The 13,759-nt window shown below is 46.1% G+C and overlaps 1 protein-coding gene across 15 annotated transcripts in view; it reads left to right on the forward strand.

Annotated features, from left to right (window-relative positions):
- The window catches only part of LOC116940279 (transcription factor 7-like 2), a 161,772-nt gene that overhangs the window by 66,067 nt on the left and 81,946 nt on the right, over positions 1-13,759 (forward strand). The gene's annotated exons all lie outside the window — the stretch shown is intronic.

The raw sequence follows: 13,759 nt of genomic DNA on the forward strand, positions 1-13,759 counted from the left end.
ACGAATAGCGCATTGTGCTACGAACCTGGCCACCCGAGATCGATTCCAACTCGTTAACTATGATCTCAAATAGTACCTGGTCTGATGCATAAACCTCTCATCTCGGGAGACAAAGGCGGCTGGGCGTGGTGCTGGCTTACCCACCCCTTTGTGTGCCATGCCGACCATAGAGCCCGTGTAAGGCTATATGGAGGAGCTCTGTGTTTCAATGTATGCACATCAGTGTGTGGACCCGCACGTAATAGGGTAACCACTAACAGGACATTTCCCATACTCTTTGGTTCTATTGGGTAAAGTCACGTAGGTAAAAAATAAAATAACAAATCACGACGTTTCGGCCACAACACAAGCGGCCTTCATCGCTTGTGGTGTGGCCGAAACGTCGTGATTTTTGTTGTTTTATTTTTTACCTACGTGACTTTACCCAATAGAACCAAAGAGTATGGATCCTAGCAGTCACGAAAGCTTTAAATCTAGAAAGGACATTTCCTACCCAGACCATCAATGTAGGGTGGAGTGTGAATATTTGAACTTTTTTGTCTTTGTTTTTTAAAATAGTCCGGATATAATGCTGCTTGTACAAATAATTGTTAATCGTCTTAAATTACAATGGAGTCTTAAAAAAAATCATTGTGTGCTTCAGTTTTCTAGAAGCGTGACAATTGCTTCATAACACACTTATCAAAATACCGTAATTTACATGAACCGTTATGTACAATTGCCAACAATTCAGCAGTGTAGCCTATTACATAAAAATATATTGAGCTTATATATATCTTGATTTTTATACACAACACAGATTTTAATCGTAGTGGATCGCTAACTTTGTTATGGTAAGTGACATTAACCGATAAACACGTGCAACTAACATACAAGTGTGTTTACACAACAAATTATCACAAGGTATTTTCATCTCGAGTCATTCAACCTATTGGGGAGTAACCTTAGTTTAAAAGCCACTGGCATTTGTGCGAGTTCGTGTCCCTTTTTGAAACTTAAAAAAAAAACAATAAAATCCCCTCCACCCCCAAAAGAAAAATCCCATTTTATTTTTAAAACCTCCCAAATATTTACATGCAATATTTAATTGTCTGCGGTGCACATACACACACACCTGCACACGCCCGCACGTTAAACGGCCTAGCACGAGTTTATGGTCCGCGTTTCGTGTGGGTGCTGCCTGCGGTGAGATGTTTGACTATTGGGTGAGGTGAAATTAGGTGGTGACGAACTCTGCATAAAACTCTGCATTCTGGCCAGTGGGAGCAAAGTTAGCTTTACTCTTGTGTAAGAAAAGGGGGATCTGAGTCGGCGCTTATTGGAACAGGTGTGACTTAGGGCCGTCCTATCTGCATGTTTAGCACCAGTGGGGGTTTGCGCCTTCGGCCACCTTGATGTGAGCGCTATCTGCCCCCGCGCGGATTGCACGGCCGGCTTAAGCATCCGCGCAGCTGTGCGGCGCAGATAAGCAACTAATAGAGCGCACAAACTTGTGCACGATGGTCGCAGCGTTATCCTCAATTACCGCATTTAACGCATTTTTGTCGCGCTATTTCGAAGGCAATTTATTTAGTGTGCTCCATTGATGAGCACGCTGGAAATTCAGGAATGCAAAACGCTGCAGGCTTCCCCTGGAGTTTTAGCACTGGGGGCGCGCTCCCCCCTTTGCTCCCTTGCCGTGCTCGCCAAGTTCCGTTTGACTCCTCTGCCCGTTGCAGCGCTGGTGCCCGGCAGCTGTTCGCTTTGAGCAAAGGCGATGACGGGTGGTGCCGAGCTTCTGAGAGTTGCTTTCGATGCTCGGGGCCCGCGAGGTGGTTATGCTGCGGCCGTCGGTTTGGGAAAGGAAACTGGAAGAAATTTCGAATGTGACAGCATGGATGGGTTCATCCATAGCTCCGGCTGACTCGAATTAAATGCATCCTGCTTCATTGGAGAACTGGCCCTGACGATGGCTCTGCAATGGTGAATTATTATAATTCGAATGCATTGGCCATGCTTTACATTTATCAGTTGATTGGCTGCATGTGCCATTTTGAATATGGAAAATCCAAGGTGGAGTTTGTTGCATTCCCCAAACGGCTGTGGTTATGCTGGCTGTGTGGCCCTGTTGGTTTATCCATTTAATTAACTCTTACCAAATACTCGGTGGTGGTTGACTTTTAAACCAATAATTTCTGCGGAGAAGGATAGAGGGTGCATGTGTAATGTTTGCGTGTGTAAATGATTTATTGTTTTATGCATGAGTGCACACGATGAGTATTCAAAATATTCCTGAAGGACGTGAAAAACGTGCACATATTTTTTTCAGTTTTGTAACCACTTATCACCATTGTATATTCATTCCTATGTTATGTGGTTGTAGTTATATATTGTCATGGCAGGCCTAAATATAATGCATTCGTTAAAGAGGAGGTATCATATATTTGTTTGGGAGTTTTTGACATGAAGTCAGGCTAACGTATGTATGGTGTTTCCCAAAACTTGATGGTCACAATTAACGAATGAAATCCCAGGTAATTTAAAATTGGAAATTAATGTATTGTTGTTCTTCTTCACCGTAAAACATATGCCAAGACAATGTTATCCTCTCTAGTATCGAATACAGGCGATCTCCCGCTTACAACGATCCACATTTACGACATTTATATAATGCCACCGTGGATCGATTTACGGCACAGAAATTTGATTTCCGAAGGGTCTTCCGACATTACTCCGAACCCATTTGAACAGAGTCGGTATAGTTTCCGACGTGACCTGGTGTGGAGCTTTTGTGGATTTTTCACCTGTTAAACCCCGTTAAATATGGCAAATTTAAAAGGAAAAACACATCGGCACGTGATGTTTCTACTGTCTCTGGGGAAAAATCGGGTCCGATTTACGACGCGGTTTCCAGGAACGCATTGTGTCGTAAAAGCGGGGACCGCCTGTATGTTGACAGATCACATTGAGGAAGAAACTATACCTCGCTAACACAGCGCCCGACTGGCTTACGATGCCATATCGCTTTGACCCTGGTCCCACTGTGTGACTGCAGCCCAATCAAACGTGTGCTTATCAGGAGTGCTGCTAATGTGGTTTAGGAAACACGACCCTAGGGCACGGAAATTGCTGGGAGGTAGATGAGTGGATGCATTTGAACGACTTTGTCAAATGCCACGCACGAGCAAAAGCATTGCTCCACGGTGGGACACATTTGCACACCTGGTGAAGCGCACCTTGAGAGTGCGGTCACCATTGCGTGCAGTCGACGAAGAGTGCCACCCCCGCCCTGTGGCACACTGCCATGTTACCCCCCAGCCTTTTATTATTGAGCCAGATGCCTTGAGCAAAAAGGTTAATTCCAGCCTTCTGTAGTTTCACGCTTGCATAGTGAGCAGATTAAAAGCTATTACCATTATTATTACTACGACTATATTAAATGACTGATATAGGCAAGCTAGGATTGGTGTTTTATTTAGTTTTTCTTAATCACGACACTTAATATAAATGTTTCAATTCGACACTTATGCATGCACTGCAACCTGAGTGATTCGAAACCATAGCTAACACCAGTGGCATGCGATATCTGAACCGGTCCTGGAACATGCCCCTCCTTCACCAACACACGTACACGTTGGGCAGCATGGTGAGGTATGGTCACACAATCCCCATGGTCGACACAGCAAGGGTGTAGGAGGCCTACATCCAGCAGTAGATTGACAGTGGGCTTCAAATACAGTACAAAACGGGTCGTTTCGTTCCACCCAAGTCTATAGTGTTGCAGATCCTTTATATAAAGGTGTGTGCCTGTTGTGTATAAATACGTTAAGTTGTATACTATCGCTACAAAAGGACATTGCTCTACAGTATAGGTGAGGGCACACTCTTTCGCGATAAGTGCACGCAGCAAGAACATTCAACATGGGCTAAATATGGATTTAAAATGGATTACGCGTGCACCTGATTAAAATGTACTTTCAGCAAGGTGTGGGTTTTGCATTAAAACAGAGAGTATTTTGACAGGAAAAATGTCTCCAGTTCAAACGGCAGCCGTCAAGCTCTGCGCTCCGGCTTGTTTAAGGCCCGCCGCCGGCAAGCCCTGTGAAACCGCCCTCGTGGAATTTATTACACTTTGTTTGGCGGTGGCTCCAGAGGGGGTTCAGTACAGATGACCCCCCGAGTCCCCCGAGCTAATTCTTTACATGAAAGTGTGGCTTCACACGAGTGGCTTGAAGATGTGCAGGTTGGCGGGGGTGGGGGGGAAATTGATTATGGAAGTAATATTGAGTTTAAACACACTTTACTCGCTCGGTATTCTTACGCCGTACTGTATGTAATATGGGGTAAATGTCAAGGCACAGCACTAAAACTACTTGCTTTTGCCACTGCTGGTGTAAGGGGCCTCCATTAGGGGGAGCTTTTAGAGGGACTCTCTAAGACGGTGTTTTTGCCCTCCTTTTTCTACACTGGCTAAGATGTCTTGTAAGAGGTGGGAGCAGCCCCACAACACGAACCTGTCCAGTGTTTCGGCTGCCACGCAAGGGAGATGGAACCAGTGGGCCCTCTGGATTGCAAGTCCAGTGTGTGCTCATTGTTACACTGCGGCAGAATCCCCTGCACTCTATACGTATAGTAATGTTACAACAAATACAAGTGTATCGCTCGACTATAGTACCTGGTACATGCATGGTGCATTTGCGTGTTAACTGTGAACATGTTATACCCGCTTTAGTTAAAAGGACAGCAAATGTAATTCAGTTTTTTTTCCATAAATCCACAGTGTGCACGCCATTACGAGTTCGCTGATAACATTTCATGGCTCGGGATAATTTCTGCATTGGTACGGAATTATTCTGTTGCATAAAATACCAACTGATAAGGATACACAATGCCCCCCCCCCAAAAAAAAAAAACCTTGGCCACGGAATAATGCGAGTTTTTTTTTTTACAGTGGGCACTGAGTGGCACTAAAATGCAGTGACCTGTAAAGTGGCATGGGGGATTGTTGGCGCAAAGTGACCACTGCATTAGATGTGGGCCAGGAGTCGGCGCACACGTAGAGAAGATGATTAGATTAGAGCCCCAACGGCTGAGGCGATAGGCAACTGATATCGCTCTCCCCACAGTGTGTGACTCACTGATACGGCCCACACACATCACACACCACACACACACACACGCGCACGCATGCACGTACGTGCTCACGCACGTGCATGCGTACGCCCGCTTGTTCGTACACGAACCTTCCCTTTTTCGCACCGTATGACGTTGCCAACCGTGCTAATCGGACGACGGTGCAGACACTCGCACGTCCCGGGAGTTCTGGCAGGCCCTGGCCATTGTGAAGGAACTGGGTCGTGCGCTGTCTGTCACACAAAAGCTACGTTGGCCCCCATCTGCGAGGCACAAAGCCAGGCCAAGTCCCCCCCTGGGTCTGATGGCAGTGGATGACTGTAATCCAGCGGCTTGCTCACAGAATGGGTGGATTACGCAGTAATGGGCTCCTGCTGTGTGTGAGATGCCACCCTTGCACATTTGATGAGGTGACCGTACAGCCAGTAGGTTTCTATACACTTGTGCAGAGTTTTTAAAAGTCCTAAATTAACAAATCAAATAGATACATTTGGTATTTGTGCCATTCTTACAGCGTCAAGGGCTACCATGAAGATGCTGTGGTTATGCTTTGTAAGCGTTCCAGAACATTTCCCTCCTTTGAGTCGACTACTGCAGAACTCTTTGAGAGTTGGGGACAGATCACAGAGAGGGTGACGGGCAGTGAGTTCTACGTAGATGGGTCAAAACGCCGTTAAATTGAGTGAGCGAATGAGTGAACGGGTGAGTAGGTAGGCGAGTGGTAGATGGGCCGGACACCATAAGAATGTGGGGGGTGGTGGGGGGGGGGCCTTATCGGTGCGTTAGATAATCAGATTGCCGCGTGCTGCTGACCGGAGTCGATAGTGACTGGCATAGGCGGAAACTGGTACGGCGCCCATATCAGCAAGATAGGACGGTGCAGATTGATGTAAACATTTGTACAGTATGCCCTCATCATTCGCGAGGATGCTATCCTCGATTTTTTGGCTCTCCGCGAATTGCATCTGGAACTCAACATAACTGCATCGAGAGAGAAAGTGATGATACTTGTCACGTATTTAATAGCCTGTTCATGTATTTATTGAAGGCAATAAATGAAAAATATAGGTTTTCGTAGGCCAATATTATCCGCGAACGTATCCCTCGCGAATAACTCGAATAGTGTAGTTGAGTGCACAGCTCGTAACTGGATCCTCTGGTGGTTTGGAAGTCCGGTGCAGCTCGGCAGCTCGTCACAAATGGGTCTCCCCTGGAATCCGAGGTTTTTCTCTGGTGACTTTAGTTTCCTGCGAGTACACACACACATTCTTGTTTTTTTCGGTAAAGTCACGTTGAAGGGAAACAATAAAATAAAATATATTATAATGTAAATGCTCACCCCGAGCCCTCAATACTCTGATAGTGCGCTGTTTTTGAGTTGTACGCCTTTTGGCGTCTTCTGGTCCAACACCAGTGGAGACTAGGGTCTAAGAAAAGCCGTCTCGGGTGTGGACCAATCCAATTCAAGGACAGTGCATATTATTATCAGAGTTGTCTCTTTTGTTTGCATTTTGACTGCTTGTGTTGTGGTTATTGCAAACATGATGCCTTGAATAAAGGTGTCAGTTTTTGTGCCAGTTAAAAGGGTAGAACCTATTACTAAATACAATATGTATTATTATTGTTTCCCTTCAACGTGACTTTACCGAAAGAACCAAGAATATGAATCACTGCAGTCACGAAAGCTTTACACACACACAAAACAATGTTCATGAATGTGGCTAGCATTCCAAATACGATCCTCTGGAAAGTCTTGAGACTTAGGTGATGTTTTCTTGAGTAAGCAAAGAATGTCCGCGTGATCATGGGAAAACACTCGCATAGTGATCCAACATGAGGTGCTCCCACGACCCAGTTGATTGGAAGTTGGGATTCATTAATTAATGACTGCAATATTATTGTATATTTTCATTTGAAATTAAGCTCTTGACGTATGACCCATAGGAAAGCTTAAAAACAATACAAATCAACAAATACTAATCTGACTTTATGACTCCGCAGAACCACATTGTTTGGAGTTGTTCTCTTATCTTTGTGACATGGGGGGGGGGGTTAGTATAGAAGGAAGTGTGTGTATGCAATTGATGTTTGTACAGTATTGATATTTTCATTTTATGTCCTTAAAACATAAAAAGGGCAATGTGGAAAACGTAGGGTTGCTTTTTGTGGATTTCTTGGTATTTTGTATTGCACTAAGATCATCGTCAGCATCATTTAATATTTATACCACATCTCTTAGTATTTATACCACTCCCCTTTTTACGTTTAGTTATTTATCCTTCCCCGAGCACCGCCGGTTGGCACGGTTGGCCACGTACGGTGCAAAAGAAGTTCAACGTACGTGCTGTATATCTCGCGTAACAAGAAAGCGCTCTCGGTCAGAATTTTACAACATGGAATCTCGTGGATGAGAGCGACGTTCCACATGCGCCCTCTGGTAATTTGAGTAGATGCAAATGTATCCGAGGAAATATACCCCGTTCTCGCGCTGGTGGTTTGTTGTGTCAGCGCCGCGGGGGGGGGGGGGGAGCTGAGCTTGAGAATTTATTCGTCCTCTCCCCGGCACTCGCTGACTCTAAACTTGCGTGCGCAGAGTCGGGGATGCCTGTGTGTGCGCGCCAAACATTCGCATGAAAAGACTTTGTAAGTGTATGAAGAGGTTAATGTTGATTAATTTGACCAAGGCGTAATGCATTGTGGCTTTTACTCCACGGCTTAATTGTTGGCCTCTATGCATTTACCCCCACCGTCTCTCGTGCCCCCCCCTCACTCCCCTCTGTTCCCCCCCCTCCCAGCATCCCATTAACCCCTTCCTCTCTCTCCCTGAGGAAAGGATTGTATGGTAAATTTAGTGACCACTGTGTTTACTGCTGCTTCCTGTTGTAGTGTATAGATTTACTGGCAAGCTTTGAACGAGCTGTGCCATGGGGGGGGGGGGGGGTCTTTAGCCAGAGGGCACTGACCACTCGGACTGACCATACTTGACACAACGATGCGATTGTGCTGCTTCTCCCCCGCCCCCCCTCCCGATAATAATTCATGCCTAAAACCAAAAACCGTTGTTTCACTACTTTTGTTTGTTTTGCTTGCATATTTCGAACTACCGCAAGCGAATTCCATTTTCGCATGGAAGCTTTGCCAGAGCAAGTGAAAGGCCAATAAAAAATAGTGAAGTAATTCGGAATCGAATCTTTATTTTAGACTGGAGGAATCCGATGAGCTTTGAAGCTATTTCTTCCCCCCCCCCCCCGCCACAGGTGCGAAATTGCCAGGACAGGAAGTATTTTGTTTTATTCTGAAGCTAAGTTTTTGTTGGTACGAGGCCTGCCTGCTGCTGTAATGTTGTTGTTGTTGTGCTTCGTCGTTGAACCTCACCGTTGACGCTCCTCTAAATGTCCCACTACGCTCTTTTCGAGCGCAGAGCTGTTTTTGTTTATTTAAACCTCGTGCCACAGCCAAATTAACTACCCGTGCGTGATACGCAGCCAATGTTCTCAAAACAAAAGCAGCGCTGCCTTGTAAATGGCCCTCGTGCGGTGTAATTGTGGTGCCGTGTACGACAGATGAGCAAATAGATTAACGAATAAGGAAGGTCAGGCCCCAAAGTAATGGTTATGACACTGATTACCTCTGGCCAATAACGTTTAAAGCTTTTATATACTTTTTTGTCATTTTGAGGTGTAATGTGAGAAGTTATTTACAATCGCGAGGTAATGGAAAAGGTTGCGTTTGGCTCCCAGACAATTCAATTTGCCTCCCTAGTTAGCTGAGCAAGTATCGTGATGCTATTGCATGCGCCATAAAATCATTGATTACCGTATAAAGTCCCTTCACCCAGGGCTTCTCACTTGGTATTTTCTGGAACTCTGCTAGGCTGGCTTGGAGTATGGATTATCGGCGTAAGGCACTACCACTAGAGTACAAGATATGCCCTTACACAATAATCGTATATTATTGCATTCAATATAGTATTCCTATAACTCATTTGAACAGATTTACATATGTATATAAAGCAAATGCGGTGCAGCTTTACAGTGAGGGAAAAAAGTATTTGATCCCCCTGCTGATTTTGACAAAGAAATGATCAGTCTATAATTTTAATGGTAGGTTTATTTGAACAGTGAGAGACAGAATAACAACAACAAAATCCAGAAAAACGCATGTCAAAAATGTTATAAATTGATTTGCATTTTAATGAGGGAAATAAGTATTTGACCCCCTCTCAATCAGATTTCTCGCTCCCAGGTGTCTTTTATACAGGTAACGAGCTGAGATTAGGAGCACACTCTTAAAGGGAGTGCTCCTAATCTCAGCTTGTTACCTGTATAAAAGACACCTGTCCACAGAAGCAATCAATCAGATTACAAACTCTCCACCGTGGCCAAGACCAAAGAGCTCTCCAAGGATGTCAGGGACAAGATTGTAGACCTACACAAGGCTGGAATGGGCTACAAGACCATTGCCAAGCAGCTTGGTGAGAAGGTGACAACAGTTGGTGCGATTATTCGCAAATGGAAGAAACACAAAACAACTGTCAATCTCCCTCGGCCTTGGGCTCCATGCAAGATCTCACCTCGTGGAGTTGCAAGGATCATGAGAACGGTGAGGAATCAGCCCAGAACTACACGGGAGGATCTTGTCAATGATCTCAAGGCAGCTGGGACCATAGTCACCAAGAAAACAATTGGTAACACACTACGCCATGAAGGACTGAAATCCTGCAGCGCCCGCAAGGTCCCCCTGCTCAAGAAAGCACATATACATGCCCGTCTGAAGTTTGCCAATGAACATCTGAATGATTCAGAGGACAACTGGGTGAAAGTGTTGTGGTCAGATGAGACCAACATGGAGCTCTTTGGCATCAACTCAACTTGCCGTGTTTGGAGGAGGAGGAATGCTGCCTATGACCCCAAGAACGCCATCACCACCGTCAAACATGGAGGTGGAAACATTATGCTTTGGGGGTGTTTTCCTGCTAAGGGGACAGGACAACTTCACCGCATCAAAGGGACGATGGACGGGGCCATGTACCGTCAAATCTTGGGTGAGAACCTCCTTCCCTCAGCCAGGGCATTGAAAATGGGTCGTGGATGGGTATTCCAGCATGACAATGACCCAAAACACACGGCCAAGGCAACAAAGGAGTGGCTCAAGAAGAAGCACATTAAGGTCCTGGAGTGGCCTCGCTTGTCTCCAGACCTTAATCCCATAGAAAATCTGTGGAGGGAGCTGAAGGTTCGAGTTGCCAAACGTCAGCCTCGAAACCTTAATGACTTGGAGAAGATCTGCAAAGAGGAGTGGGACAAAATCCCTCCTGAGATGTGTGCAAACCTGGTGGCCAACTACAAGAAACGTCTGACCTCTGTGATTGCCAACAAGGGTTTTGCCACCAAGTACTAAGTCATGTTTTGCAGAGGGGTCAAATACTTATTTCCCTCATTAAAATGCAAATCAATTCATAACATTTTTGACATGCGTTTTTCTGGATTTTTTTTTGTTCTGTCTCTCACTCTTCAAATAAATCTACCATTCAAATTATAAACTGATAATTTTTTTGGCAGTGGGCAAACGTACAAAATCAGCAGGGGATCAATTACTTTTTTCCCTCACTGTACGTGGACAAAATAAGGCGAGATTGATGCGACATGCTAAACTGATTCCTGGAACAGTGTTCCGGCCGATATTAAGCACCGCTTATACCTCATTAGCTTTTGCCCCTGTAGCTCTCAACTGGCGATGCCCGGTCACCTGGCCAAGCGTGTCAAACGCAGGACCACCCCGCTCTCATTAGTCGGGTTTAATACCTGAGATTAACGCTTATAGCGGCAGTGAAAATCCAGGGGCAGGGAGCGCAGGGCGGGCACGGTGTGGCGAATGCTCGAAGTAATGCTGCAGACCCCAGTGACACGCGAGATAAGTCCTTTATCTGGCGAATTGGCACATTTATCGACGTTTTGTTATTTTATGTGCATCGGGGACGGTGTGGCGGGGGGGGTGCAAAGGGGTGATTTGGAGACGATGGCCCTATCTCTCAAATGATTGCGGTTCTAAATTTGTTGCTTGGTACAGGGGTCACTGAGCGTGTCTTTGTTGAAGGAGCAGCTGGTATCTGTTTATTTTCTCCATATTAGGGGACGAGAATATTTACCAAAGAAAATTATAGTGTTATCGAAATTCATCGATTTACATTTCAATGGCCTCTAATTATTTTGGCTCTTGCTGACCAAATCGCCCAGAATGCGCCGGGGATCCCTTCACTTCTGGCTGTCGTGATGCGCAATTGGACATGCGGGTAGCTTAATTGGTTCCACAAATGCAGTGGGCAGGGCTGAATTGATTGGCCTAGGCTTGCCTCCTTAACAAGTACAACCTGCGAGTGAACGCACCGCGACTCCTCTCAAACCCAATATAGCAGACCGACATTGGCGATCTTAGCGTCAGCGTCCACGCAGAGAACTTCGCGAGAAGTGTTTTTTTTATTTATTGCTGCAGCAATTGGTACGACGACTCATAGCCCCCCCCCCCCTCGTCTCCACGAGCTCGGCGTTGCTCATGGCAACCCAGCGGTTTCCTGGGACTCGCTCGAGGTGCTCGTATGGCAAGTCAAATGACAGCCTGAGTCCATGTCGACAAGACACCACGCAAACCCCCCCCCCCCCCCCGTGCGAACAAACCAATGAACATGTAAACCCGCGGCGATGGTCCGCCCAACTCCCGTGCTCGAGGAGCAACGGGGGGAAGAGCTGTTCCATGAATCCTGGTGTAACGGAACAAGGGTCGGCTGGCATTTTCACTGCTCGTGAACAATGATCTCAATCGCCGCCATGCGTCGTATACACTGCTCTTTAGAAGACCTCGCGGCGCGAAGCAGCATTTTGCCGTGTACGTGCTTGGCCGCGAATGCGTACAGTTTAGTAAGTTGTGCTTCTGTCTCAACATGCTCCGCGCTCGCTCGATCGGCAACGTTCGTGTGTGTGTGTGAGTGTTCAAATTTATTTCGCACCGCACCTAGCCAACCGTGCTTAACCCCCCCCCCCCCCCCAGGGTTTGCGCGGGGAAGGATAACAAACTACACGAGGACCGGGGGAGTGCTCATTGAGATGAGTCTCATTTGCGAGGGACATCAGCAGGGCTTAATTTCTCCCTAAATATTTTACGGGCCCACCCAGTAGACTGGAGTTAGGTATGTGCCTGGCAGCCACAGCGGCAGGGTATACTGGATGCAGAGTGCGGAAATATTTTACGTATAGCTGACCCGGGCAGACCCAGCAGAAATTAAGCCCCGCCGCCGATAGGTAGTACATGCGACAGGGGGAACACAATAATTAAATACATAAATGAATAATGAAATATTGGCGGTGGTTAACATTTGTGCACACCTTCACTGCACATCCACTGACAATGTGTGAATGAACTCTTTATGTGCCACTTTACCAGGTGAATTTCGTTTTTTTTGGGAGAGGTGTGATTTCAGAGCGGCGAGCGCTCCTCCTAATGCCAGAGTGCGGGCCACCAACTCTGGGGCAGGACAGAGTTTTAACGGGGTTTAACAAAGCACCTCTCCTTTACTTAGGACTCTAGTATTGACCCGATTCACGGCTGCAGTTTCAATCGGTGATCAAATTGTGTTCGCGTCACGTTTTGAGCGCGTCGTTCGTCCCGTTTTGTCCTTTTGCTCTGTGAGTGTCGTTTGTACGACTGTTTGCTCACGCGCCGAAACGCGTGGATTTTTACCACGCGATTGGATGTGTGTGGTGGCGAGGGTATTGCCATGGCCTTTAACGAAATCCCACTTAAATCGATGCATCGTTAGACCCCCTCCTAAAGAACTTGCCACAACCACCTCGCCACTGCACAGGTCCTTAACACGGGCACTAAGTACGTGGATATTTAAATACTATACAGCCTTTGGACGACTCGGTATTAAAAGTAAAAAAAAAATCAATACTTTGCCCAATTAAAAAGTGTAAATGTGGGCCTTTTTTTGTTTAGCTGGAGCACTTATATTGCATTACAATGAGCCAAATGCGTGGACAGACGTGGCTATGTTGAATATTGTATAATGTCATGTTTAGCCTAATTAACAGCTTACATCCTGTCTAAACACACTTACCATGTGGAGGGACTCCGGAGGGAGTTGTATGAATATGCGAGGTTTTTTTTTTACATTAGCATTCACGAGGGCTATTTACATTTTTTTAAGCACATCCACTTGCGCTAAAGGCCCTTCCGAGCTGCACGGCTACAATTGTGTCTTGTCAAACATGGCGGCGCGCCAGGCTCCGTCACATTAATGTTGCGCGGCCAACGGATGTGACATTCGTGTCTTGCCGCTGAGACGCAGGAAAGTTGATTTCATGAAAGTGACGGGATGCCAACGTTTAAATGCCTTGAACATAGAATATGCGGGGAGAGACTCGCTGTGTTCATGGCCAAGCGCGGGGATGCATTGTCTTACCTGCCGTTATGGTAAACGGCTGCCATTTTATAAATGTATCCTCCATGTTTTGGTGATTGCCAAAATATCTGAACAGAACACATTGTGGAATCTCATGTATGTATGTATGCATGTTCAGCTTCTTTTGCACCGTACGTAGCCAATCGTGCTTATCGGCGGTGCAGGGGAAGGACAACAGACTAAACACTA

Source organism: Petromyzon marinus, chromosome 8, assembly GCF_048934315.1.
Source record: "Petromyzon marinus isolate PM22_M1 ecotype Great Lakes invasive population chromosome 8, UKy_Petmar_22M1.pri1.0, whole genome shotgun sequence".
Lineage (NCBI taxonomy): Eukaryota > Metazoa > Chordata > Hyperoartia > Petromyzontiformes > Petromyzontidae > Petromyzon > Petromyzon marinus.